Source organism: Natator depressus, chromosome 4 (genome assembly GCF_965152275.1).
Source record: "Natator depressus isolate rNatDep1 chromosome 4, rNatDep2.hap1, whole genome shotgun sequence".
NCBI classification, from domain to species: domain Eukaryota; kingdom Metazoa; phylum Chordata; order Testudines; family Cheloniidae; genus Natator; species Natator depressus.
This window is the reverse complement of record NC_134237.1, coordinates 9,948,669-9,975,554: the sequence shown is the minus strand read 5'-3', so window position 1 is coordinate 9,975,554 and position 26,886 is coordinate 9,948,669. Positions and strand designations below refer to the sequence as shown.

At 44.9% G+C, this 26,886-nt stretch overlaps 1 protein-coding gene across 2 annotated transcripts in view; it reads right to left on the bottom strand.

Annotated features, from left to right (window-relative positions):
- CSGALNACT1 (chondroitin sulfate N-acetylgalactosaminyltransferase 1) overlaps positions 1–26,886 on the bottom strand; it is an 85,217-nt gene that overhangs the window by 34,748 nt on the left and 23,583 nt on the right. Inside the window, exon 4 of one of the 2 annotated variants that reach the window (XM_074950375.1) lies at positions 21,513–21,657. The exons of the other annotated variant lie outside the window; for it this stretch is intronic. The gene's annotated coding sequence lies outside the window, so the exon portion shown is untranslated. The remainder of the gene's footprint in view (positions 1–21,512; positions 21,658–26,886) is intronic. 2 annotated transcript variants of the gene reach the window in all.

Below are 26,886 nucleotides of genomic sequence, written 5' to 3'. Positions count from 1 at the left end.
CCTAAAAGTCTACTAAATCCTACAAACACTTCAGGAAGCCTACAGCGGCTATCTCATGTCCAGATTTTCAAACAAGCACAAATTCACATTTTCAAGTCCCCAGCACCCACAGTTGGCACCAGATTTCCAAACAAGCTTAGTTCCGACACTGGTTCCTAATTAAGATTTTCAAAGGGGCTCAGCACCTAGCAGACCCCACTGCAATGTGTGTGGCCAGATTTTATGTGCAGGGCACAGAGTATTTTCAACAGCAAGGCTTGCAGCTCTAGTTTCACTCGTAGCATTCTGCAGTGTCTAGGGGAAATTGTCTAAGTAAACAGTGGAGGCATCTTTTGATTATTTTGTTCTTTAAAAAAAATAATCCTAGGAAATACTATACAAAATACCACGTGAAGAGACAATTACGGATGGGACTTTCAGACTCATTCAGTGATGGCCCAACTCTGCTGCTACTGAAGTATTTTATCATTGACTTCACTGGGAGCAGAGTGGAAAGCTATTGAAAAAAGTCCACTCTAGATTTGCATTGTTAAGCTCTCAGTAGTCATGAAATCTAAGTTAGCCTTACCCTTACCCCCTTGCATGTCTGCCTTGTGGTATGGTCTTCAGTTACTTGCAGCTGCATCAGTCCAGCTACAAATATCCCCACAATGACAGGCCCCAAGATAAACATATTTTACTCACGAGAATAATACAACTTCTGGGGCCATTGCTGGGTCTTGACCCAAAGCCAATTGTAAACAATGGGGTTCTTTCTACGGACTTCAACGGGCTTTGGATCAGGCCACTACATATAATGGAGGTGGGGACAAGGAGGTAGGAACAGACTTTAAGGGACAATGAGTAAAAAGCTGTGGATGTGAGTTTCATACCTCATAAAGTTTAAAACCAAAGGGACCATCAGAGCATCTAGTCAGGAGGTTCCTAGTCTAACCTCCTGCATATCACAGCCTATAAACCATTATCTTTCATCCTCATCTCTCTATATTAAACCCAAAGGATTTAGTTAGACAAAAACATTTCAGTCCTCAGGAAACTAAATTGTGTGCCGCAGACAGAAGAGGAGGGGTCAAGGTGCCACCAAGGCCCAAGGTCCCCGCAACAGGGAATGGACTGAGATATGCCCAGAAGATGCCAACAGGTGATCCATATCCCATGCTACAGATGAAGGAGGGAAAACCTCCCCCAAAGGTTCCTGCCAATCTGATCTGAGGGGGGTCACCTAAAAGAGCTAGTTACACACATTCTTCTCTTAAATAATGGAGGAAGAAGCTATAGGTTCAAGATGACTTTCAGCAGGCTGAGTTTATGAATTGTTTGCTCAAGCCATCTTCCACATTATCATTTCCTGATAGAAAGCAGATGGGAAGGTTGTGAAATTGTCTTGCAAGCACAGCCACAAAGAAAATACACAAGAGCTACTTGTAGTATGAACCTTGGTTTTCCATCTCTCTATTGTTCCTGGTGACTTGTACTACAGCAATTCTCCACTGAAATGACTGGCCCTTTAGTTTTTATCAGTGTTTAACAGCTGTGCGGTGTCACTTAGGCATGTGGGTTTGTTTGCAGGGAAAGCTATAAAAAATACAGCTCTACTTTTTAAGTGACACTGAACTGCTGATAAACCATTTATAAGATTTCCCAAAAAATGCCAGTGATTTCAATGGAGAATTGTTGCAATAGACAAAAATATTCAAAGCAGCAGAAAGAGCACACAGAGCAGCTTGTAGATCAAACTCTACTTGCCTTTTCTCAATGATCTTTTCTCAAGAGCAGCTCACCCAGCTCCAGCTAATCCTTACTTGGTCATAATCATCTCTTCAATTGACTTCCCGTCACTCATACTGAAAATGCACATACTGTACTAGGTGCTGTCAACATGGTAACACCTCTTCATTCCTTTCACATTTGTCAACTGCCTACCTCTTCAATTTGCCTTTTGTTCTGCGAAAGGCTGTAGCACAGCTGCTTCTTACAGATGCGCTGTGAAAGCAGGTCTCCTGAAATGCAAGGGATCTATTCAAGGCATAGAAATTAATTTGGGCATTTTTAGCTCTCGAATGTATAAGGCCAAAAGGACTGCAAGAAGGGAGTGGGCAGCGAGGCAAGGGGCAGGAAGTGGTAGGATGTAGTACATAAACTGCTGTGTACGTATGCTTCACTTTGCACAATCAGTCCATTGACCGCATTGGCATACGCTGAACTTTAGTGAAAGGATTAGTTGTGCTAACAGAGCGTAAACCGAAATTACATCTCCATGTCTTAGATAAACACACCCTTTTAGTTCTCAAAGAGGCATCAGGCTAGGGCTTTGATTAAAGAGCTCTTCCAGTGTTGACCCTCCAATACATATCTATAGCTATGCTTGCTCAAAACATACAGCTCTTTGTCTAGGGGGTCCCCTCCTCCCTGGTCGCCTTTTTCTGGATTTTTTTAAATCTCATTTGTCAGACATCTATCTCTAAATGCTCTTCAAGGGCACTGTATGGTCTGACTGCTTTGTTCACTCAATAGCAAGAGAGAAATGGATGCTGTGGGAAGGCCACCATGGTATCACCGGTTTCAGAGTAACAGCCGTGTTAGTCTGTATTCGCAAAAAGAAAAAGGAGTACTTGTGGCACCTTAGAGACTAACCAATTTATTTGAGCATAAGCTTTTGTGAGCTACATCCGATGTGAGCTGCATCCGATGAAGTGAGCTGTAGCTCACGAAAGCTTATGCTCAAATAAATTGGTTAGTCTCTAAGGTGCCACAAGTACTCCTTTTCTTCATGGTATCACCGTGACCTGTGCCGTATGGGAGAGTGCGTGTGTGTGTGGTGGTGATGATGAGACGGACGGGACACGACTGTCCTCTATCACTCACAACGTGTCACATCTGCTCATTTAAATGTATCAACTCCCTGGATTAGCTCAACTTCTTGAGCAGCCCTATTAGATCAGTCAAGGGCTGCAGGCTACAAGCTCTATTTCTGCTGCCTTGCTTGCATAGCTGGCAGCAGGAAATGAAACGAGCATCCACCCACTTGCCTCTGTGACAGGATACCCTTTACTGGGCAGCAGCCCTCAGGCTTAGAGCAGGAGCTCTGGGGGGATCTCTAGGAGGACAAGACATGTAGCAGATTACAGAATATGGAGAGTCTCTAGCTGGGGAAACAGTCAGGTGACCCTGAGTGCAGGCCTCAAGGACCCCAGGAATCAATCGCGGAAGGGTCACCCTCTCTCACTAATGGGAGCAGCAACGTCTCCGGTGCATGCAGCGATAACACACACATATGGACAGGAGGAACACAGAGGGTAGCCAGTCCTCCCCACCCCTGCAATGACACCTCTGACTGCAGTGTAGACACACGCTTAGACATGTAGGGCCAGATCCTCAGCAGGTGTAAATAAGAGGAGCACCATGGATTTCATTGGCGCTTTGCAAATTTGTACCAGCTGGGGGCCTGGGCTGCAGCACACATGTGCACTGCAATCTCAGGTTTTCCATAAAATGACCTAAGAATGCCTGTGTGTTCTGTGGTGCTCAATAGCTAATTGTATTAAGAACTTGTGATTCCGGCAGATCAGGTACCAGCTCATGCCAAAGCCCCAGGCCAATTTACTTGTGTATTAGTATAGATCAAAGTGATTGTTTAATGTATAAGAGTGTATTTGGTATTTAAACTTCAAGAAAACTAATGGGATGTTACTGGCATTGTTTTCATGTATCTATATCCCGTTATAATGTAATAGCACACACTTACAGGGGTGTACACCCCTGTAACTACATAACCCACCAATCAAGAAAGAAGCCTTGTGGAATGCAAATGAAGAATTTTAACAGAAAAGTGCTAATTTCAAAACAAGTGAGGATTGGAGGTCAAAGACTCTAAAGATAGGTTTCAGAGTAGCAGCCATGTTAGTCTGTATCCGCAAAAAGAAAAAGGAGGACTTGTGGCACCTTAGAGACTAACAAATGCATTCCTCACTCTCTGTCATCAAAGGAAGAGCCCACGTGGGTAGTGACCCTGTCAGCTTGTTTTCTGTGCGTAGAAGCTATAAGAATGGATTCAGGGAAAGATGCTTCATCTCTGGACAGTTTGGATTCTAACTGAACGAGAAGACAAGAACTCCACAGAGTTATTCTGGGTAGTCCTGAGAGACTTTTGGGAAACTGGCAGATTACTACATCTCTGCTACGATTTGGAATTATGGATTGTGACTCACCTCTACATATATTTTACCTGCTTTAACCTCTCAATAACTCTTATTTCCTTTTCTTAGCTAATAAAACGTACGTTAGTTTACTATAGAATTGGCTACCAGCATTGTCTTCAGTGTAAGATCTAGGGTACCAGTTGATCTGAGGTAAGTGGCTGGTCTCTTGAGACTGGGAGCAACCAAATATGGTGTGATTTTTGGTGTAAGTAACCATTTTTCACATAGTCCAGCTTGCCTGGAGGGCAAGATAGACCTGAGAGTCTAAGGGACTACCTGACTCCATGGTCAGACTGTGACAGTGATCCAGGAGTTTAGATATCACCAAGCCAGTAGCAAAATGTAATTACAGAGTACACTATCAGTTTGGGGTGTCTGCCCTGTTTCTGGCAGTCTGCCCTGAGGTAGGCACTCTCGGTGGTGAGCCACTCCAGACAGCACGACAGTAGTATTAGTCTATCTGAAGCAAAAAGCGCTAATGAAACCCTATTTATCATGGCTTCTCAATGAAAGTGTTGATGCTCTAATTTAATTTAACCCAATATATGCAGGAACATTTCCCCTATTACTCTGTCCTGTTAACCTAGACCCAGAAGAGGTTGCTTCAGCACAGTTTACTGGGTGTTTTTCATATACTTTGCATGCCATACACAGAGCAGTGCACAGTGGCACTGCTCTCAGCAGAGGGCCAGATGCGGTCACCCTCCCCACATGAGTAGGGCCTTATATTGCAAATAGCCTCACTGTAGTCAATGGGTCTGTTAGTGGCACAAGGCATTGCTTAGCGGCGGAATCTGGGCCACATTTTGTTTCCATGGAATTCTGGGTAATACACCCTCCCACCCCCCGCTGCTTCCTTCCAGCATTTGGTGTTTTAGAAGCATTTCAAAGAACAAGGGATTTGTCTCAGGAGGTTAAAAATGATGTAGCAAGCCACGCATTTCAGATCTGCATTTTGGTTCCAAATACCAACCACAGAATCACAGAAAGAAAAACAAACTGAGAACTACATGCCAAACCCTCTGCTACGGGGTAGCGTGGACGGCCACAGCCCTGCTGTCCCCAAACAGTGCAAGGACCTTCTGCAGGACTGTGTGGGCCCAGAGGGGTGTTCTAGAGATGGAAATAGGAGGGCAGCTTGACTTCCTTCCCTCCACAGAAAGCAGGATTCCCAGTCGAAATCTGAGTGGGACTTACTGCTGGAGGGGACAGCTAGGTCTCAGGAGCATGAAACAGAGTCAATGACAGCTCCGAAGAGCGCCAGAGTGCCACACAAAGCCGATGGCTATCCCTGGAACAGGCTGGAGGCTGAGAGATTCTGCATGGCTTTCCCAGCAGATATAATGGGACTGTCCACAACCTCTCCACAACTCCTTTCCCATGAGAGGCACAAACGCCTGTAATTCCACAAGTTTGGGGTACACGTTATGCCCTCCGGCGAGCAGGATCCTCTCAGTTTAGACTGTGAGCTCCTTGGGGCAGAGACCTGGCGTACAGCCTAGCACAAAGGGGCCCTCATCAGGCTCTCTAGGCACTACTGCACTATAAAGAATAGTGATTTATCACATGACCTAGTGTTATCACTGCGAAGCTGTCAAATCAGCCCAGAGGAAAATGCTGCCAGTGAAACTGTAGCTGTTCCACTGAAGATCCAATGACATATGGAACACTATCTGCAGGGCAGACTCCCAGCCCCTGGGACACAGAGAATGGTAAATATTTTAACAGTCTCTGCAGTGTAATTCCTACAGTGACTGCCGCTCACACCACAGCTCTCGGGCCCTGGCGGCTCCACCAGCTTGCCAAGCAACTGCTTCTAGTCTCTTGCTTTATCCCCCTAAAGCATCCCAAATCCTGGTAAAAGGACTCAGGATGAGAGAAGCTGTGTGTGTGTGTGTGTGGGGGGGGGGGGTGTTTGAAAGACCTTGACTTATGAACGGCATACGTCAGTATCTATGAGTAAAAAGATCAGAAAGGAAGTGAGAATGCCCCCCAACTCCCAGCTCATGTCACTCAGCCAAACTTCCAGCGCTAGGACTATATTGTACTCTGAACTGAAGCACATGGCATTTTGCTTGAACTTTTAAAAAATTCTAACAAAGTGCAGCTGTTCAATGCACAGTGCCCATATGCAAAAAGGAGCCAGCGGGGCTACTTATGGAGTGAGGTGCTACCCACTATGAGTAAGGGGTCCAGAATCAGACCTCTGGGAGCAAAGAACATAAACATACCTTCGCTGGGTGAGAAAACCTTCTGAAAATCTTTACAGACTTCTTCTAACTGGCTGGCCAGGGATTTCCCCCCAAGTCTCTTCCAAGGGAGTCCTGTCTTTCTTGTCTGCCTTGTCTAAACTGTCTGTCCAGAGGTGAGGGGTAGGAATTTGAATGGAAGACAGGGGAAAGAAGGCAACCCTTTGATAAATTTACTGTATCCTCACGCTCTTCCTTCAGATCCTTCCTTACAGAGGGACTCCTTGTGTATCAATCCCCTTACTTATAATGTCTATGCAGCTTCTCCTTCTTGAACTATTTCCCCATGAATCCTCTTTGTCTGAGTTACAACGCAAGCACTTTGGCACAGGGACAGATCCTCAGCTAGTGTAAATCAGCATGGTTTCATTGACATCAGCGAGCTACAGCTTTACATTAGCTGAGGACCCGGCCCTTTCTCCTAGTGTGCAATCTATAAAAGCCTCATATGCATTTATGAAACTATACAGAATGGTTATGGACCATAACTAACTAATATGGTTAATTTGCGTAACATGAACACGCAGCACAGAACATTTGCCATCACAATGTAAAATGAAAGCTCCCCCACACCTCTTAAAAAGTGTTTTCTCAATTGTTCCAGGTTTTTTGTTTTTTGGTCTGACTGCAAGCAATAATTTAAAAAAAGTAAGAAGTCTCTTTTCTATCCCATATTTCGTTTTCTGAGAGGTTTGTCCCTGGAGCAATAATTGCTCTATTCACAAAGCAGTAGGACATGTTAGATGAGGGGTACAAAGTTACTAAAATAAATTATGCACAAGAAACCTGGTCTCTTAGTGACACACAGCCCTGATCCCCTGAACACTTCAAACACTACCACACTTAGTCTGGAATCAACAGAGCACTGAAATGCAGATAAAGGCTAGTTATGAAAATTACCTGTCCAGAATCGAAGTATAAATAGCACATACCATACCCTTGGAGAAAAGAGAAAAACTTACTGTATAGAGACTTCTTGAATCTTTGGAGCCAGAGTTCTTCACCAAAGAAACTATGCACTGCCCTTCGTAACCCCAAGGAGAAAGAGAAGTCACTGCTTGTGCCTGTGTGTTAAAATGCTCTCTGTAACTGACTCCTCCCACAGAGAGACAATTACTTTGTTTTCTTCCTATAAGTGACAGTTAAGGTTGGGTCTTTTCCTCCCAAATAAAGATATAGTGTGGTTCTTAAAACAATCGAAAAATCCCCACAAGTGTGTCCTTGACCAGGGCAATATTATCGTGGGGTTTTGTCCAGGGACGAAACTAGAAGTAAAGACAGTGGTTTTAAATTCAACATATTGCAATGGGTTTCTAATTCTGAGAGGCACAAAAAGTCAGTGTAGAACACGCTGCTTTTCCTTCCATCAATACTCTTTATATCCTTGCGCTACTAATTTAATTGGTTTCCCATTAGTGAGATAGGGCTGTAACTTTATCTTGACTGCATGGTCTGCTACAGAGTTGCAGAGGAGATTATAGTTCTGAGGCCAGGAGCATACTCTGCTCTGATTAGATTCAGCCTAAATGTTTCTTGAAGCAATTCTCTGACCCAGGCAGCAAAGGGGCAAAGGTGCTACCATTCTGGACGTCCTTCAATAAACAAGCCGTTTTTAATATCAAAAACATTTTTCACAAGAAAAAAGCAAAATATACTATTCCCAGGGGGGGAAAAAAAAGCTTTGTTATTCTGTCTATTACAGAACATCAGTGAAAGATCAGGCCCTCTGCGTGCTAGGCACCGGACAGGTAGTTAACAAAGAGGACAGTCCCTGCCCCAATGATCTTACAATCTAGGTAGATTTTTGTTCGCAGCATCTACTTTGTCTGGATAAAACAACATTATTAGAATGTTGAAAGGCAAACAAGTGTGAAAGTCAAGCCATTCAAAATTAAGGCTAAGAAAAACAAAGGCTTAGGGGGAGATGATTCAAACCCTAACCAGATCACTCCAAAAACAAAGTTTTTCCATTTAGATGCTGTGTATGGTCCCTCCACCCCAAATAATTCAACATGCCTGTTACTATACAAAATGAGCTATTATTTTATCTTAACACCCCCCTCCCAATTATACCCTTCACACCAGAATGCTGCCATTTGTAAAGGACTCAGCAGTTTTTCGCAGCTCAAAGCACAGACAGTTGGGCACATCCACAATCATCAGGTTGAACTGTGGTCAAGGCACCTGGATTTTCACCCTGCATTCACACTATCACTCTCTAAACTCACTGAGCTTCAGTGCCCACTCGATATGTCCCCCCATAAGTCTCAGCACCTCTTCTTGCCTGCTGCATTTTGGAAGATTTTCAACAGGCATCGTTTGAAGGCGTTCTTTTAAGAGAATTGTGGGAGAAAGAGGTCAAACTCCTACCTCCCACCCCCAGGAAACACCATAATTTCCTAAGGTGTTTCTTAGGAATTGCCTGGCATTTGCACCATTTCCAAGCTGTTTTTGCAACATGGAGGAAGTTAGGAGGAACACTGCTCACACTGGAAAAACTAAGCCTTAGCCAGCTTTCTCCCACCTAATAAGCCATGGACAGCTGAAAACCAGAGAATCCCAACACAGCCCACTCCATGTAGTGCTCTGTTCCCTTCAGGTGCAGGCCAAGCCACAGACAGAGGTTGACAAGTCTGCTCCAGTGTTGGCTAACAGAGGTGGCTGTTTTAGTTCAAGAAGTAGAGGCTCATGCCTAAAGATCCAAAGGTCTCAGGTTCAATACCCACAGCCAACACATGTGGCATGACATCATTACACCAAACTAGTCAAATTTTTTCCAGGAAGTTTCAGCCACTTTCTTCATTCTGTTCCCACCTTGCAGTGTGAGAGAGCACATCTTCTCCCCAACTCCAAGGAACATGTGTACAACATACAAAAGGTGCGGCTGATTGCCTCAGAGATGCCTCTCACGCTGTCGCCCTTAGCAAATATGGGAATGGAACAATGATGGTGCCTCTCCATAAAATGCCTATTTCTGATTAACAACCTCTCATCGGAGGGTCTAATAACTAGATTGTTCCCAAACTGTTGCGAAACATTACTTATCATCTTAACTTTTCACAATCTGGATTTTGACTGACCTGGAATTTAGCCCAATCATTTGGCTGGAGTTGTTCCCAGAGTAAATTTTAATAAATTTGGCAACTGCCAGAGGTTTAACAAATGATTTGGCTGCTCTGTTGCAATTTGATATGGCTGACTGACATCTGCCTTGTTGGAAAACTGCAGAGCCAACCCCTTCATTAGATTTCACATGGTGGAGCCAATGCATGGGTGCTACCTCAACTCATCTGTGCGCCACGGAGAAGAGCTGAACTCCCAGTCCAATTTAACCCCCACCCCACAAAAGGAAGAGCACACAGCAGTATTCCTGTAACAACGTCAAGCATATCAATGAGCTTAATGAGAACTCTGAGGCTTAGAGATGGGTTTTCATCATTATTGCTCTGTTAAAAGAGAATACGTGGTTATCTAATTCCTTTTGGAACACAAGTCGGGGCCGCTCATCTGCAAAAGGGTTGAAGTCAAGCTAAATTGAGTTTCTAGCATCACTTGGATGGTCATCGTGGTGGTGCTGCAATAGGACACCTTAAAAACGAGACAAAATTATTTTATCTCTGCTGGTTAAGGCAAGGAATCATCCTGGGTTGGGTTTTTTTTAGTTTGGTCTCTTATGGGGTGGTGGCTCTTTGCCTTGAGAAAGGTACAACCATGGTGTGGTTTTTTTCCCCAGCTATCAATCACAAATGTTCTTTGGTTTTGTTCTACTCTATTTGCCTCTACAGTGTGATTCGGCACAGGGAAAGACTGGATGAACTCCACCAAGGAAGGACATTTGTGGCCCCTTTAAGAGCCAGGCACGATGGTAACCCAGTATTCAGGGTGCAACGACTAATCTTACCAGAAATAGCAAAGCCTGGTAGAGGTAGGAACTGTAGAAAACGAAGGACATAAAGTCCACCTGGGGAAGCAAGTTTGTTGTTCATGGTTTATAGCCAATTTTTCTCTTTGTAGTGTCTGTTTTTGTAACTACTAATAAATTAGAATTGTTTTTAAAATTGCATATACTGAGTCAGTGCATTTTATGCCAGAGGTTCTAGGGATTCTGCCAACTTTACATTATAACGTACCAGAAGATAAATGTTCAAGGGTCTGTGCCAGAACATGGATGAAATATAGACCCTGAGTATACATATAAGGCCAGGGTTTAGGCCCTGATTCAGCAAGGTACTTAAGCCCGCACGTAACTTTAAGCCTGTGAGTATTCCCACTGACTTCAGTGCACTTTGGGATGGAAGATAAACTACAGAAGAAAGATGTTGTTATAGATCTAAGCCTTTCTGCATACTTGGATGAACAAGGCACATACAGCACAGGGAAATGAATAGATCTTGTATGTCATAAGCCATGCCCAGAAGCAGAAAAACCGAACTATCCCTAGATGCAGAGTGGAACGCGGTGTACACTTTTAGAGTGGGTGTAGAGAAGTGACAGGTAGCACTCAATTATATGCCACCACATCAACATTTTAGCTGGAGCTGAAGACAAGGAATGAAAGTAACTACCTTGAAAAAAGCTTACACTTCGTTATTCTGTATTAGATACTCATTAAAAATCCTTTTTACAAACCATCCTTAAAGAACAATAGAGGAGTGAGAATAGCGATAGAGGGCTGGGTTCTCCAGGATGCTTCAACTAGCTTGTGATTCCCCCGCACAGCGGGAGCTGCTGCTGGCCCAAAGCCACTAGAGGCAGCGTAGCTATCTACTATGCCAGGTGCCTCCCCACACCGCTCCCACCGTAAGCAGAATGGGGAAGGTGCTGGGGAGGGGCAGGGCAGAAGCCATAAAAAGCTCAGATTTTTAGTAACTTTTTGTCATTACTTTAGCTCAGCAGAGTCTTTTTCCTGAGTGCTCTAATTCTCAGATATGTGGTTCACTTTTCTAGATTATTTTTGAAGCTCGTATAATAATCAGATCTTGTCTGCTCAGTTTCATGACAATGCTAAAACAGGAAAACGGTATTAACTAGTTCGGAACTGTTGGAGAAAGGAACAGATGAACCACAGAGGTGGCCAGAGAACGCCGATCAGGAAAGGTTGGTGTGGAGGAGAGAGAGAGGTTTTCTCCATTCAAGATTGTGTATCTGTCCATTTTGGGGTTTTTTGTTCCAAAAGGATATTGTCACTTCTACCTATATATAAGAAACTGTTCCTTCTTTCTCTCACTCACCCCAACCCTCCCCCCCGCACAGTCTTAGGTAGAGGAAATATTTGATAGTTCATTTCTAACACAGAGCATGACTAGGGGTAAAGTTTTCAAAAGCATGTAAGTGATTTAGGAGTGTAACTGGTCAAAACTTGGAATTTCCATACTATAAAAAATTCCAACGCTTCAAAATTTGTTTTTATTCCAAATCAGAAAACCAACAATTTCAAAAATTGCCCATAAAACAATTTTTTAAAAAAAATTATTGCTTTGGGTTGATTGAAACGTTTTGCTCCAATTTCAATTTTTTATTTTATAAATTACAATATTATAATATAAAATACATTTCTAAATGAAAAAATATTTCAAAATGAAAAATTAAAATGTTCCATTCTGATGTCAAAATGTTCCATTTCTGAATCCACATGTTCTCTTGGAAAAATCTCAATTTTGACAAAATGGCATTTTCCGGTGGAAAAACATTTCCGTGACATTTTCAACCAGCTAGACTTAGGAGCCTAAGTCCCATTTTCAAAACAGACTTACTAAGAGCCTGATTTTTACAGGTGTTTAGGCACCGAAGTCCCATTGATTTCAATGGAAGTTAGGCACCTAAATAACTCTAAATATCTGGCCCTTAGCAATCTAAGTATCACTGAAATCCAATAGTATTTAGACTCCCCTATGGGTCTAAGTCACTTTTGAAAATGGGATTTAGGCTGCTAAGTCACTTATGTGCTTTTGAAAATTTTACCTAAGATCAAACTTGCATAACCCACTGTACCAATTTATAGTCACCTAATGTCTTAAATTCTAGCTGAGCACCAGATTTTGGTAATTCCCTGAGATACTGGCTTTCATCAGTCTCCAGATTTAAAGAAAAACCCCCAAATCTATAACTGTAGTTTACACAAATGAATTTTTAAAAGCTCCTAAACTGTTAATAATTCAGCATAGAATCTGAGTTAAATATCAGCAGTTCATCCAGGTGACATCTTGCTTTACTAATCAAGACTTCCTTGCCCAAAGGAAGAGAGTCAGCTTCCCTTCTCCAGTAACAGATGGATTTTTATTTATTTTTTTTTAAACGGTGGAAACAGGACAAGTATGACCTGCAGTCAAATCAACATTTCCTGAAAGGGTCCTAAGAATGCAGCATCTCACAACAACTAAATTAACGTACAAACCAAAATGTATGCTTAGCATTACATGCAAAGTTGCAAACACACACTTCAGTAACAAGCTAAAGTGCCACGGCATTTGTAATTCCACCATAAAGGTACCTGACTTGGTTCTGTATAGCAAGTCAGATTCAAACTGGATACAAAGCCAACTTTTTTAGAGAAGTTATCCTTCTAAAACAAACGGTTTCCTGAAATATAAATATATATGTTAGTTAGTATTTCCAAAATTCAGACACAGATGAAAAGCAGAAATATAAAGTACTGCCTACCAGAATTGCTGAGAGAAAGATTCTTTATAAGGTGGAGGGTTATGCTAGCAAGTTTTTTGTTTCTGTTCATATGGAAACCTGCCTGCGAATGACAGCATATTTTTTATTTTAACAAGGATTGGCTAGAATGTGTGCTGGCACAGCTATGCACGTTAGAGTCGTCGAAAAGAAGCAATCATGATAGATTTTCCCCCTGTTTTAATACAGTCTTTCTGAAGAATGTAAAATCACCCCATTTCCAAAGCAAACCCAGTTCAGTTTAAGTCAGAGAATGATACAGCTAATAGCTGCTCTCTTTTCACATCAGTTCAAGGATTTCATCTGCTCGCTGGTCTGCCTGCTTTCTAAACGACAAGCAAAAAGTGTGACTGGAGCCTGTTAAAAACGTCCATTCTCATAGCTGCCTCATTGGTTCTTCTGGGGGTGAGGGGGGGCGGGGGTTTGTAAGTGCTATGCAGCATTTTATTCATTATAAAAACAAGCACTTAGAGCCCTTGCTCACATCAGGGAAACCTTCTGGTTTCAATGGCACTGTCTGAATGAGTAAGTGCTCACCTAATGAGTAAGTGCAAATAAGGGCTCCCCAATCTGGCCCCTAAGGGATACAATCTTTGATCAGTACACAAGGATTTCTGAGTGTAACATTGTAAAGAGCGACAGAGATTCCTGTATTATTTTATATGACTATTAGATGTACCTCAGTTTATCTACTTGATATTATTCTGTCTGACCACATGGAGTTAAATCAAAAGTGGCTGTTAGGGAGAGGAAACAGGAAATAAAACAATAGCTAAAGATGAGATATCCTTGGGGAAAATACTTCTAGGTTCCTTAAGAGAACAGCAGGTGTGCTATGAATTAGAAGTGCCTACCTGCCTGGCTCTAGCCACGTTTATTTTTCTTAGGGTTCTGGGCCTAAGATCAAAAGGACACTGACCTGCTAAAAATCCTTGCCAAGAGAGGAAGGTGGAGGGAGATATGCATGGGAAGCATCTATATTGGAACAGAGAAATCTGCCAGACTGGATTGAACCAGTGATCCATCCGGCAAAGTATCTCTCATCTCTGACAGTAGCCAGTAACATCAGGGGAAAGTGGAAGAACTCTTGGAGCAGACAATTAGGAAGAAACTTTCTCTTTATATGACTTGTCTAAAGGGAAAGTTTCTTCCGAACCCCTGTCAGTTAGTGGTTGGCTTATTCCCTGAAGTAGGAAGGTTTGTATCCCTACTATTAAAAAACAAAACAAAAATAAATAAATAAAATCATCCTATGTAGCAAAATGGTGGATGTTTGCATTATCCATATAAATGTTTAATCCTTCTTTTAATCCTCCTGTAAATAATTTCGGGGATCACCCCACCACTCTTTTTTAAGATTGGTACAATACAGTATTTGCTACCCTCCAATACTGCAGTATAACAGTGGATTTTAATGAGGGATTGATGTATTTTTGTAACTTCATACTTCATTCTTAAGGTCCCTCACAGCTCTCCGGGCACGTCTATACTGCATTTGGGAGCGAGCCTCCCAGCCTGGGTCCACGGACTTGCACTGGTACTCTGAAAAGAGCTGTGTAGCTGTTGCGGCTTGTGCTGAAGTTCAGGCTCTGAAGGCTGAAGTTCAGTCCCGGGGAAGGGACTCAAGAGCCTGAGCTCCATCCTTGAGAGCCTGAGCTCCGGCCTGAGCTGCAATGTCCAAGTATTGTCTACACAACTATTCTTAGAGGACTAGCATGAGCCTCACTAACACAAAAGTCTATGGACCCAGGCTGGGAGGCTTGTTCCCAGATTCAGCGTAAACATGTCATTAGGATTCTGCCATTTGCTCCTAATGACTTGTATCTTTTAAATTTATCACTTTGTTTCATCTCCTCCTTAAAATGTTATTCCATAAGTTGGGTAGCTGAACTGGTACAGACAGTGGAAATTTACTCCTGGTACAGACCAGCAGTAAGGGCTAGAGTCACAAAGGGACGTAGGCACATAACAGACACTTTAGGCACCTAAATCCCAGAGCCAGGCACTACTAGTATTCACCAAACCCCCACTCAGCTGCTGCCGAAGTCTGTAGATGCCTAAACTCACTTGGTGCCTAAGTTTTTGCAGTAGAGTTCCCTAGGTGCCGATGCTCCTGCCTCTGAGCACATGCACAGCTGCCTCTCTCTAGGCGTCCAGACTCCTAAGCCGCAGAGCAATGCACAAACTGGTGGAAGATAGGCATTCCTCCACCCTACTCGCCTGCAAGGCCCGATTTGGTAGGCGGACTCAAACGCCATCTAGGAGACCAGGCACAAGCTCGCACAAAACAGCCAGACAGCTGGGGCAGAAGGAGGAGGATCACCAGCACTTCCCTCATAAGTTTTTGCTCTGTGATTAGGGGACTCACCTGGAATGGGGGAGTTCAAGTCCGCCCTCTGCCTGCAGGGGAGAAGGGAGTTGCCACCTCTCAGGCGAGTCGTCTAACTACTGAGCTATGGGACAACCTCAGTCCCTCCACTTGAAGCTCTTCCACTGTGGATCAATAATTAAAGAGCCATTCGAGTGGGGGAACTGGATGCTGGCTCTCCCACATCCTGGGTGAATGCTCTATCCACCAAGCCACAGAGTCATTATCATGCTTGTGCTCTCTCTCTCTCTCTGTCCCAATGACTAATTATTGATCCACAGTGGAACATAGGAATGGCCATACTGGGTCAGACCAAAGGTCCATCTAGCCCAGTATCCTGTCTTCCAACAGTGGCCAATGCCAGGTGCTTCAGAGGGAATGAACAGAACAGGTAATCATCAAGTGATCCATCCCCTGCCACCCATTCCCAGCTTCTGGCAAATAGAGGCTAGAGACACCATCCCTGCCCATCCTGGCTAATAGCCATTGATGGACCTATCCTCCATGAACTTATCTAGTTCTTTTTTGAACCCTGTTATAGTCTTGGCCTTCACAACATCAGTTTCAGCAGGAGAGACTGAGGGAACCTGCATCAGAATATCCTGTAGCCCGGTGGCTAGGGAACTCACCTGAGAGGTGGGAGATACCTGTTTAAATCTGCCTAAGGCAGAGGGGGCACTTGAACCTCGGGTCTCCCACATCCCGGATGAGCATCCTAACTACTGGTTAAAAGTTATAAAGGGAGCACAGTAGTCAGGCTTCGTGAATCCCATTGGTTTTCTAGGCCTAACAGTTAGATGTGGTGATGCTGAGCATTGCAACACCTAAGTTCATTTGTGAATCTAGCCCAAAATGATTACCCGTAGGAGCATCGGGGGAGGTATGGGGACTCTGAAGGGTTTCTGAGAGTCACAGCGGCTCCCAGGGTTACTCCTGGGGTGACACAGCTCACATACCACCCCTTGCTCAAGGCCGTGCCTGAAGTCGCTGTCCAGCCCTTTAGCACAACACAAAGCAGTAGCAATAGGTTACATGCAGTACTTCAGCAACTGTAAGCCGTGGTTTTGTTCAGAAGATAGCTGGCTTCCACTGAAACAGGAATAACCCTTACAGTAAACACACAAAGACAGGAGAGGGAAGAGAAGACAGGAAAAGAGATAAAGAAATGGAAAAAGTTCTTCCCCCATTTGATTTTATAAGCCTCTCTCTGCTACATCCAAAACCTTATACATTAGTTAATATTTATAATTGATTCCATATATAAAGTAATATTTAATTCAAATTAGACAGTAATCTAAGCTAACAAGCAGCTTGTTAGTTGAAGAGTCATACATTTATCCATTGTTACATGGCTAAAAATAGAACCACTTTGAGTAGTAGTTAGAACTGCAGTACATGGCATATTCCAGTAAAAGCAATCGTGGACAAAAGAGCAAAAGATAAGAGAGTCTAATATGAACAGATGGCTAATTAAACTTGTCCCTGTACAAGTATAGGGGCAGATTCTGCCACCCTGGTTCCCGATGCACTGTTCTCTGCTCTGCAGGTAGCCCCACTCACTTCAGTGAAAGGCGGCATTGCCTATGGATGGAAACAGAAGACTGGGTTCTGTCACCTGCCGTGTGCCCTTGGGCAAGTCATTTGACCTCTGTGTCTTCCCTCCCACACTGTCGGTCTTGTCAATTTAGACTGTAAGCCCTTTCAAGCAGGGACTGTCTATTACTCTGTGTTTGTACAGTGCCTAGCACAATGGCACCCCAATCTCAGTAATGCTGGAATACAAATACATGGAAGCATGAAGTAAACTTCTATTCTGTGTGAGTTATGGTATCAGAATCTAGCCTATGAGGTTTTCATTCTCCCAAACATACAATGTTTTTTTTTTTAAGATTGCAATAAAATTTAATGTAGAGACTCCAAGCAAGGGTTTCCTTTTGCTCACTTACACTTCAAGCTAGGTTCTAGGTTGTTACTGGTCAAACCACTTGCCCTCTACTATGAATCAGAAAACAGCTTCTCTTCTTACTAATAAGTGGAGATAGGAGGGGAAAGAGTAGACTGAAAGGTGTGGAATATAATGATAGAGAGGAGATGGGAAAGAATATCAAGGGCATGGGCAACTGAATGTCCTTCCCTTCAAATATTCCCTTTTAAAGCTCTAACACTGTAATGTTAAAATGTGGCTGCGGAATAGAGGCATTGTCTTATACAATACAAAGAATATCAAAGGGAAAAGTGCCCAGACCCGGGTTAACGGTCATCTTAATCTTGAAGCAGATACAAACTGCTTTGTGTGATAGTCACAGATAATCTTATGATAGGAGAGACAATTGATATAGCTAAGGATGTAGGCAGACAACAAGGAGGGCTAGAGAAAGATGGGGGAAGTAGGCTAATAAATAAATGGCAACAAATGGAATTCATTGTCGTGGGATGCCCATGCAGTGTAACTCATGCACTTTGGCGGAACTAATGAGAAAAGAGAATTCAACTTTAAGGCCAGATTCTACCTCCCTGACTCTTGTAGGGTAAAATTGTCCGCTGAGAGTACTCCATCTAGACATGCCTGCAGGTTAAGACACTAATTGGAAGGCAGTGGAGTGGCACAACCTGGCACCTAATTTGTATAGCCAGAGGACTTCCTGGACAATAATGAGCAATAGCAGGAAAGTGAGGCGAGGGAATTTCTGCAGCAAGGAGAACAGTATGGGGATGAATAATGGGGCATTACAATAGTGCAAAGGAGAGAACGATTAAGTTAGCCCTCCCCTAGAAGACTGGGGACAGGGTTGGGCACTGAGGACATTTTTCAAGACTCCTATTTTGGCTACGTAAGCAGGATTTTCCTGCTATTAATAGGTCCAGATAGCTGCACCAGGCAGGCCTTGAGAGAAGGAACCACAGAAGCAGCCAGCCCTGGGAAAGGCTTAGGTGGGGGACATATTTATTTATTTAGTGTTATTTTAGAATCACCTTTGTGTTAATAAAATCATACCCCAGGAGTGGTCACTTGATTCTCTGAGTACTCAGCTTTTGCTGGGAGATGGGTGGGGACCCTACCGGCTTACAGGTTGTCTTCTGGGATGCAATCCAGCCCAGTGAGACATTTGTGGCACCACCTGCCACGTCACCCCAGGTACCTGAAATGCTCTGTTGCTAGGGCTCACAGCCTGGACACCAGCAGCCAGAAGACAAGCATGCAGATCACACCCTGAGCGTCCGAGTTGCTGATCCAGGGATGTACAGCACATAGACACTCCATGCTTGTCTGCTGGCTGACACCGGAACCTAAATACATGGCCTCATTTGCAGAGGTGCTGAGCATCCACAGTTCCTGCTGACTTTAATGTGAGCTGCAAGCACTCAGTACCTCTGAAAATCAGACCCCTTTGATGACTAAAGGTGCCTTGCTATCCGCAGCCATTTTTGTAAATGTCCTTTACTCTGAGAAAGAAAGGCTACAAGAATTTAGGATATAGCATGTGATGGGGTATGCATTATCCATACCAGCCAGGACAGGAAGGGGCTAATGGACTCCCTTCTCCCCCATCTCTCCCACCCCACAAAGAAGAGCAGCCTCAAATGCTGCTAATCCTAGAAGGAGGGGCTCCCGATGGGGCTAATTTGTGACAAGTCACAGAAAGAGGTGATAAAAGGGATAAGCAGAGCTTGCTGGAGGGAACAATTTGGTTTTAGGCTGCTTTTCTGAGAGCAATTCAAGTGATGACCTGAGAACCTACACTATCCATGAATGCATGCATAGGCTATCCATTCTAAGGAGCACCCTTTATGACCTGCAAAAATAATCCTGCCATTCATGCTCAGAACCAAGTTTTCCCAAGTGGTCATATCTCAGTCAAATCAAAATCAGTTTCCTTTGGAACAATGCCATACACTGCCCCCAAACAAGAATGATTTACGTGACAAATCTCAGATCTCAGCTATTTTGGCTGTAGGGTGTCACAAAAAGTTGCAATATTTAAACAAACAGTTTTCCAAAATATTGGGAAAAGCCTCCTCTCCACACTGAAAGACAGCACAGCTTATTTTGCTCTAATTCTCTATTTTTAAAATAATCATGTTCTGGCACAGATCAACCTTGGGAAATTTCAGCCTAAGAGAGGAAGTTTTCCAAAGAGTACTGAGCTAGTAAAAACAGGGGGTTAAGAATGGAAACAACCATGCAACCTTAACTATAATAGCAGGCATACTATAATAAAGAATTACAAATGCACACATCACTCTGTAACAGGAAAACTGTGTTAAATGCAACAGGTCCTGCGGGTCAAAGGAGCATATGCGATACACATGATGCTCAGGTCCATTGTTTTACTTGCAGCAAGGGAGAGTTAGGTTAGACATTAGGAAAAACTTTCTAACTAGATGTAAGTGAGGTCTGAATGAGCTCTCCCCGACATGCAGTGACGGACTAGCGGAAGAGACTTCAGGCACAGACAATGTTTGTATAGACATCTACTCTGCCTAGGTGCACAGCAGATGGAGCTGCTTTGTCAAAATGATCAATTTTGACTGATTTTGGATTACAAATCACTTTAGTATTTGAATGCAGGGGTAATGAAATGTTGCTATTCTTATTGTACGAGTAAAGCGCAGCAGAACTGTGCTTAGCCTTCCCTGGTTGAGGGGTTCCCACTAAAGTGAAACTCACTCGCTAAGCAGCGGGTAGGTATGTCAAACCTCAGTGATGGGAAGATTGGGTGAGGACAGGTGTTTCTACCTGGTGGTATGAATGCTGCCTAGAGAGCCCAAGACACTATTTGACCTGCCCCTCTCCCATGTTTAACAGAGCCGACTAGGCTCAATTGAGAGTCTTTGTTTCTGGCTGGTGATTCCTAGAGCTGGCATCAATGCTGAGCCTTAGCCCTGGCCTACACTACGAGTTTAGGTCCAATTTAGCAGTGTTAGATCGATTTAACCCTGCACCCATCCACATAACGAAGCCATTTTTGTCGACTTAATGGGCTCTTAAAATTGATTTCTGTACTCCTCCCCGACAAGGAGATTAGTGCTGAAATCGACATCGCCGGGTCCAATTTGGGGTAGTGTGGATGCAATTCGATGGTATTGGCCTCCGGGAGCTATCCCAGAGTTCTCCATTGTGACCGCTCTGGACAGCACTCTCAACTCGGATGCACTGGCCAGGTAGACAGGAAAAGCCCCACAAACTTTTGAATTTCATTTTCTGTTTGGCCACCGTGGCAAGCTGATCAGCACAGGTGACCATGCAGTCCCAGAATTGCAAAAGAGCTCCAATGGGAGGTACTGGATCTGATCGCTGTATGGGGAGATGAATCCATGCTATCGGAACTCCGTTCCAAAAGACGAAATTCCAAAATATTTGCAAAAATCTCCAAGGGCATGAAGGACAGTGGCTATAATAGGGACCCGCAGCAGTGCCGCGTGAAACTTAAGGAGCTCAGGCAAGCCTACCAAAAAACCACAGAGGCAAAACGCCCGCTCCGGGTAAGAGCCCCAGACGTGCCGCTTCTATGATGAGCTGCAATTCTAGGGGGTGCCCCTAACACTACCCCACACCTGAACGTGGATTCCTGCAAGGGAGTCTCACGCAACAGGGATGAGGATTTTGAGGACGAAGAAGATGAGGAGGAGGGGGAGGTTGAAGACACTGCACACCAGGCAAGCAGAGAAACCATTCTCCCCGACAGCCAGGAAATGTTTATCACCCTGGAGCCAATACCCTCCCAACCTGGGCTCCCGGACCTTGAAGGCGGAGAAGGCACCTCTGGTGAGTGTACCTTTGTAAATACAATACACGGTTTAAAAGCAAGCGTGTTTAATGATTAATTTTCCCTGAAGACTTGGGATGCGTTCGCGGCCAGTACAGCTACTGGAAAAGTCTGTTCACGTGTCTGGGGATGGAGCGGAAATCCTCCAGGGATCTCTCAGTGAAGCTCTCCTGGAGGTACTCCCAAAGCCTTTGCAAAAGGTTTCTGGGGAGGGCAGCCTTATTGCATCCTTCATGTTAGGACACTTTACCATGGCAGGCCAGTAGCACGTAGTCTGGAATCATTGCATAAGAAAGCATGGCAGCGTGTGGTCCCGGTGTTTGCTGGCATTCAAGCAACATCCGTCCTGTATCTCTCTGTGTTATCCTCAGGAGAGTGATATCATTCATGGTCACCTGGTTGAAATAGAGGAATTTTATTAAGGGGACATTCGGAGGTGGCTGTTCCTGCTGGTCTGTTTGCCTGTGGCTGAAAAGAAATCATCCCCGCTGTTAGCCATGCAGTGTGGGGAGGGGTGAAGCGATCATCCCAGAGAATTGGGGGTTTAGTTGGGTTTGTGCTGCACGTTAACCCAAAAACATCATCCCCTCCTTTTAAATGACCAATGTGCCTTTTTCAATTTTACTGTCCCTTTTTTTCCCTCCCGCAGCTGCAAATGTTTCAACGCTGCGACTAGCATCTCCATCCCAGAGGCTAGCGCAGATAAGAAGGCGAAAAAAATGCACTCGCGATGAAATGTTCTCTGAGCTCATGCAATCCACCCAAACTGAAAGAGCCCAGCAGAATGGAGAGGCAAACAATGGCAGAGTCCAGGAAAGCACAAAATGAACGCGAAGGCAGGAGGGACGCGTGAGAGGATAAGCGGCTGAAGCAACAGGAGAGGTGGCGGCAGCGTGATGAGAGGAGGCAATGCTGAGGCTACTGGAGAATCAAACTGATATGCTACGGCGTATGGTTGAGGTGAGGGAAAGGCACAGACTGCCACTGCAGCCCCTGTGTAATCAACCGCCCTCCTCCCCAAGTTCCATAGCCTCCTCACCCAGACACCCAAGAATGCGGGGGTTGGAGGCGGGGAGGGCACCTCCGGGCACCCAACCACTCCACCTCAGAGGACTGCCCAAGCAACAGAAGGCTGGCATTCAATAAGTTTTGAAGTGCTTCCCTCCTCCCACAACCCTCCCGGGCTACCTTGGCAGTTATCCCCCTATTTGTTTGACGAATTAATAAAGAACCCATGAATTTGAAACAATGACTTTATTGCCTCTGCAAGCGGTCATCGAAGGGAGGAGGGGAGGGCAGTTGGCTTACAGGGAAGTAGCGTGAACCAAGGGGGCAGGTTATCATCAAGGAGAAACAAACAGAACTGTCACATGAAACGGGTTTTCAAAGCTTCTCTGATGCGCAGCGCGCCCTGCTGTGCTCTTCTAACCTTCCTGGTGTCTGGCTGGGCATAATCAGTGGCCAGGTGATTTGCCTCAACTTCCCACCCCCGCCATAAATGTCTCCTACTTACTCTCACAGATATCGTGGAGCACACAGCAAGCAGTAACAACAATAGGAATACTGGTTTCGCTGAGGTCTAACCGAGTCAGTAAACTGCGCCAGTGCGCTTTTAAACATCCAAATACACATTCTACCACTATTCTGCACTTGCTCAGCCTATAGTTGAACAGCTCCTGACTACTGTCCAGGCTGCCTGTGTATGGCTTCATGAGCCATGGCATTAAGGGTAGGCTGGGTCCCCAAGGATAACTATAGGCATTTCAACATCGCCAACCATTATTTTCTGGTCTGGGAAGTAAGTCCCTTGCTGCAGCTGTTCATACAGACCAGAGTTCCAGAAGATGCAAGTGTCATGTACCCTTCCGGCCATCCCACGTTGATGTTGGTGAAACGTCCCTTGTGATCCACCAGTGCTTGCAGCATCATTGAAAAGTACCCCTTACGGTTTACGTACTGGCTGCCAAGGTGGTCCAGTCCCAAGATAGACGGAAAGCATATTCCTATCGCCCCACCACAGTTAGGGAATCCCATTGCAGCAAAGCCATCCACTATGACCCGCACATTTCCCAGAGTCACTACCCTTGATAGCAGCAGCTCAGTGATTGCGTTTGCTACTTGGATCCCAGCAGCCCCCACAGTAGATTTGCCCACTCCAAATTGATTCCCGACTGATTGGTAGCTGTCCGGCATTGCAAGCTTCCAGAGGGCTATTGCCACGCTCTTGTGAGCTGTGAGGGCTGCTCTCATCTTGGTATTCTTGCGCTTCAGGGCAGGGGAAAGCAAGTCACAAAGTTCCATGGAAGTGCCCTTATGCATGCGAAAGTTTTGCAGCCACTGGGAATCATCCCAGACCTGCAACACTACGCGGTCCCACCAGTCTATGCTTGTTTCCTGGGCCCAGAATCAGCATTCCACGGCATGAGCCTGCCCCATTGCCACCAGGATAGCCAAATTGCTGGGGCCTGTGCTTTGAGAGAAGTCTGTGTCCATGTCCTCATCACTCTCGTCACCGCGCTGCCGTCGCCTCCTCGCCTGCTTTTGCAGGTTCTGGTTCTGCATATACTGCATGATAATGCACGAGGTGTTTACAATGCTCATAACTGCCACGGTGATCTGAGCGGGCTCCATGCTTGCCATGGCATGACATCTGCAGGAGAGCAGAGTTGCAGGGGAAGCGGTGGTTGGATGACCAGTTTTGCAGACCTACTGCACCGTCTGCTGCCAGGACAAAACAGCTGAGCGGGCTGCACACTTGCCGTGCTATGGCGAGACAAGAGCAGCCGAGCAGAGTTGCAGCAGAAGCGGCAGATGACGATGGTCATATAGAGGATCTGTGAGACCACCAGGACGGCAGAGTTGCAGCAGAAGCGGTGGTTTGATGACGGTTAGCAGTCCTCCTGCACCATCTGCTGAAAGCAGTATGGCGCCTGCACGGAAAAAAGGTGCGAAACGATTGTCTGCTGTTGCTTTCACAGAGGGAGGGGCGACTGACAACATGTACCTAAAACCACCCGCGACAAAGTTTTTGCCCCATCAGGCATTGGGAGCTCACCTCAGAATTCCAATGGGCGGTGGAGACTGTGGGAACTGTGGGATAGCTACCCACAGTGCACCGCTCCATAAGTCAATGCTAGCCACGGTAGCGAGGACGCACTCCACTGCCTTAATGCACTTAGTGGGGACGCACACAATCGACTGTATAAGATCGCTTTTTAAAAAATCGACTTCTATAAATTCGACCTAATTTCGTAGTGTAGACATACCCTTAGACTGGGGACCGTGAATACCAAGACTGCAGTGCTTGTGAGGTTCCCCACCACCTGCTGAAATCACTGAGAGCTGGGTTAAGTGATGGAACCTCAGAATGGGATGTCTTGGGATCAGCAAGCAGTGGTGATGGTGGCAGAGACACAGCAGGAGGACAGCGGCAGCCAGTTGCAGAGGCAGCAGTACAGGCATTGCTCGATACTCCCTCCCAGGGGTTAGAGATGACCCCTCATGAATGCCCTTCTAGGAGTTCACTAACCAAGGACAGACAATGTTGAGTGGGGTGCAGCGGAGGGAGAGGGGAGTGATGTGTTAAAGGGACATTCATTCATTTTAACAAGGTGGGAAACTGAGGCAAAGGACACTGCCCAATGCATGGTGGAATCAGGTTTTCTTATGGTCACATGCTTTTGAATGTGGCTGTGGTGTTCTCCCATCATGTCTAACTCCTAGCTAGATGACAAGATTGTTGGTCATAGACACAGTCCAGCTGCATGGCCGTGGCTTGAAGCTGTCCTCTTTCTTCCTTTAAAGACTTGCCCCAAAAGGAAAATCTCAAAGCAGGGAGAACAGTTAGATGCCAAAGGGGTGCTGGAGGGAGGATGTGGAGCTCCCGAAGTGCTAGAGCAGCAAATAGTACCTGCTTAGGGGGTGCAGAGAAGAGGACTGAACACCAGAAAATGCCTCACATCTTCAGCAAAGCTCAGAACCGACAGGAAGGAGGGGTGCCAGAAAGGACACCCATCCAGTGAAGAGCTGGAGCCAGGCAGAAGTGCAGCATGGGAGCTTCTTTGCTGAAGACAGTCAAGAGGAAACTGACCAGGACATTGGGAGGGCAGCGTTTATAACTATGATGGTGACATGCACGAAATACAGTAAGGGGTATGGCTTGCATTCAGTCCTTCCACCACTGCCAACAGATGTCAAAATGCTAAGAGCTGCAGCAGTTCTGCTGGCCTGGTATTGGGAAACTAAGGCCCAAGTGCGAGAATCCTGTGGGATGGGATCTTTAGAAAGTGGCTGTATTATAACATAATTAAACAATCGTTTGTGTTAAGCAAAACTACCGAGTATCCAAGAGGAGACCAGATGAAAAAAGAAATGCAGGAGGGACAATGATTCTTTCATGAATATATGTGAGTGACCAAGTTCTAGAAGAAGCCAGGCATAAGGAGGAATTGATCCTGGGAGGAGAAAGAGCTTTTTATTTCTTGACCACAGCCTGGCAAAATTAAGAGTGATCCGAATATGTAAATCAGACCTCTGCTGACATGGAAGCAGCACTGCTTTCTTTGCCAAGCTGCAGAGTACAGTAGTGATGGCTGAAAAGAACTCCAGTTTCATAAGTGTATTTTGCCATTTAGCACCAGGATCATTCATATTCCTGCACTGCGATATTGCAGAGTGAAAGGCATGGTGCAAAAGAGAAAACGTGCGAAATTAATTGCAGCAGTGTGTAATTCCTACTGCTTTGGACAGACACTTGATAAGCTGAAAAAACGAGACAAAGAACCCTGGGATGCTAAGTAAGCAAATCAGTCCACTGGAATGGCTTAGAGAAGGCAGTTTTGCTCATTGGAAAGGCTTGGTTCAGTCTCTGAAGGTTCATGCAGTGTTGTTGTAGGCATGTTGGTCACAGGATATTAGAGAGACAAGGCTGGGGAGGTAATATCTTTTATTGGTAAGAGACACAAGCATTCACAGAGCTCTTCTTCAGGTCCGGGAAAGGTAGTCAGAGTGTCACAGCTAAATACAAGGTAGAATAGACTGTTTAGCATAAATAGTTAAGGGATCATTTCAAGGGATCATTTAAGGTGAAGTGACTAATTAAGACCTTTCCAGTCACAGGCGAAAAACAATGGATGTTTGGGGGCCACTATGAATCTAGAATGACACTCTTCTGCCCTCCTCCTCCTCCCCATGCAAGCTACATCCTGGTTTAGCAGCTTGAGGGTTGATGGCTTGCACAGTTGTCAAGGCTGGAGCTTCCACATCAGCAGAGGTCCGATTTGATTTACATATTTGGATTACTTTTAATTTTGCCAAGATGTGGTCAAGAAATAAAAAAAGTTTTTTCTCCTCCCAGGATTGATTCCTCCCTCTCCTTTGATCCCTAATCCCGTCAGGATCCTTTGACGAGGGGTGGGAGCAGGACTACTTGGAGAGAACAGGAGTTTAAGAAACCAGCTCCTAAGCAACCAGAGGAGCTAGCAAACAGGGGAGTTTTGCAAGGGAGTTTAGAAAGGGAGCGTGAAAGCCACATACACCCGACAAACAAACAAACGTTCTCTAAATTTAGGTCAATAACCTCCCCGCCCCCCAATAAATAAAAAAAACCCACGAAGAGTAACAAT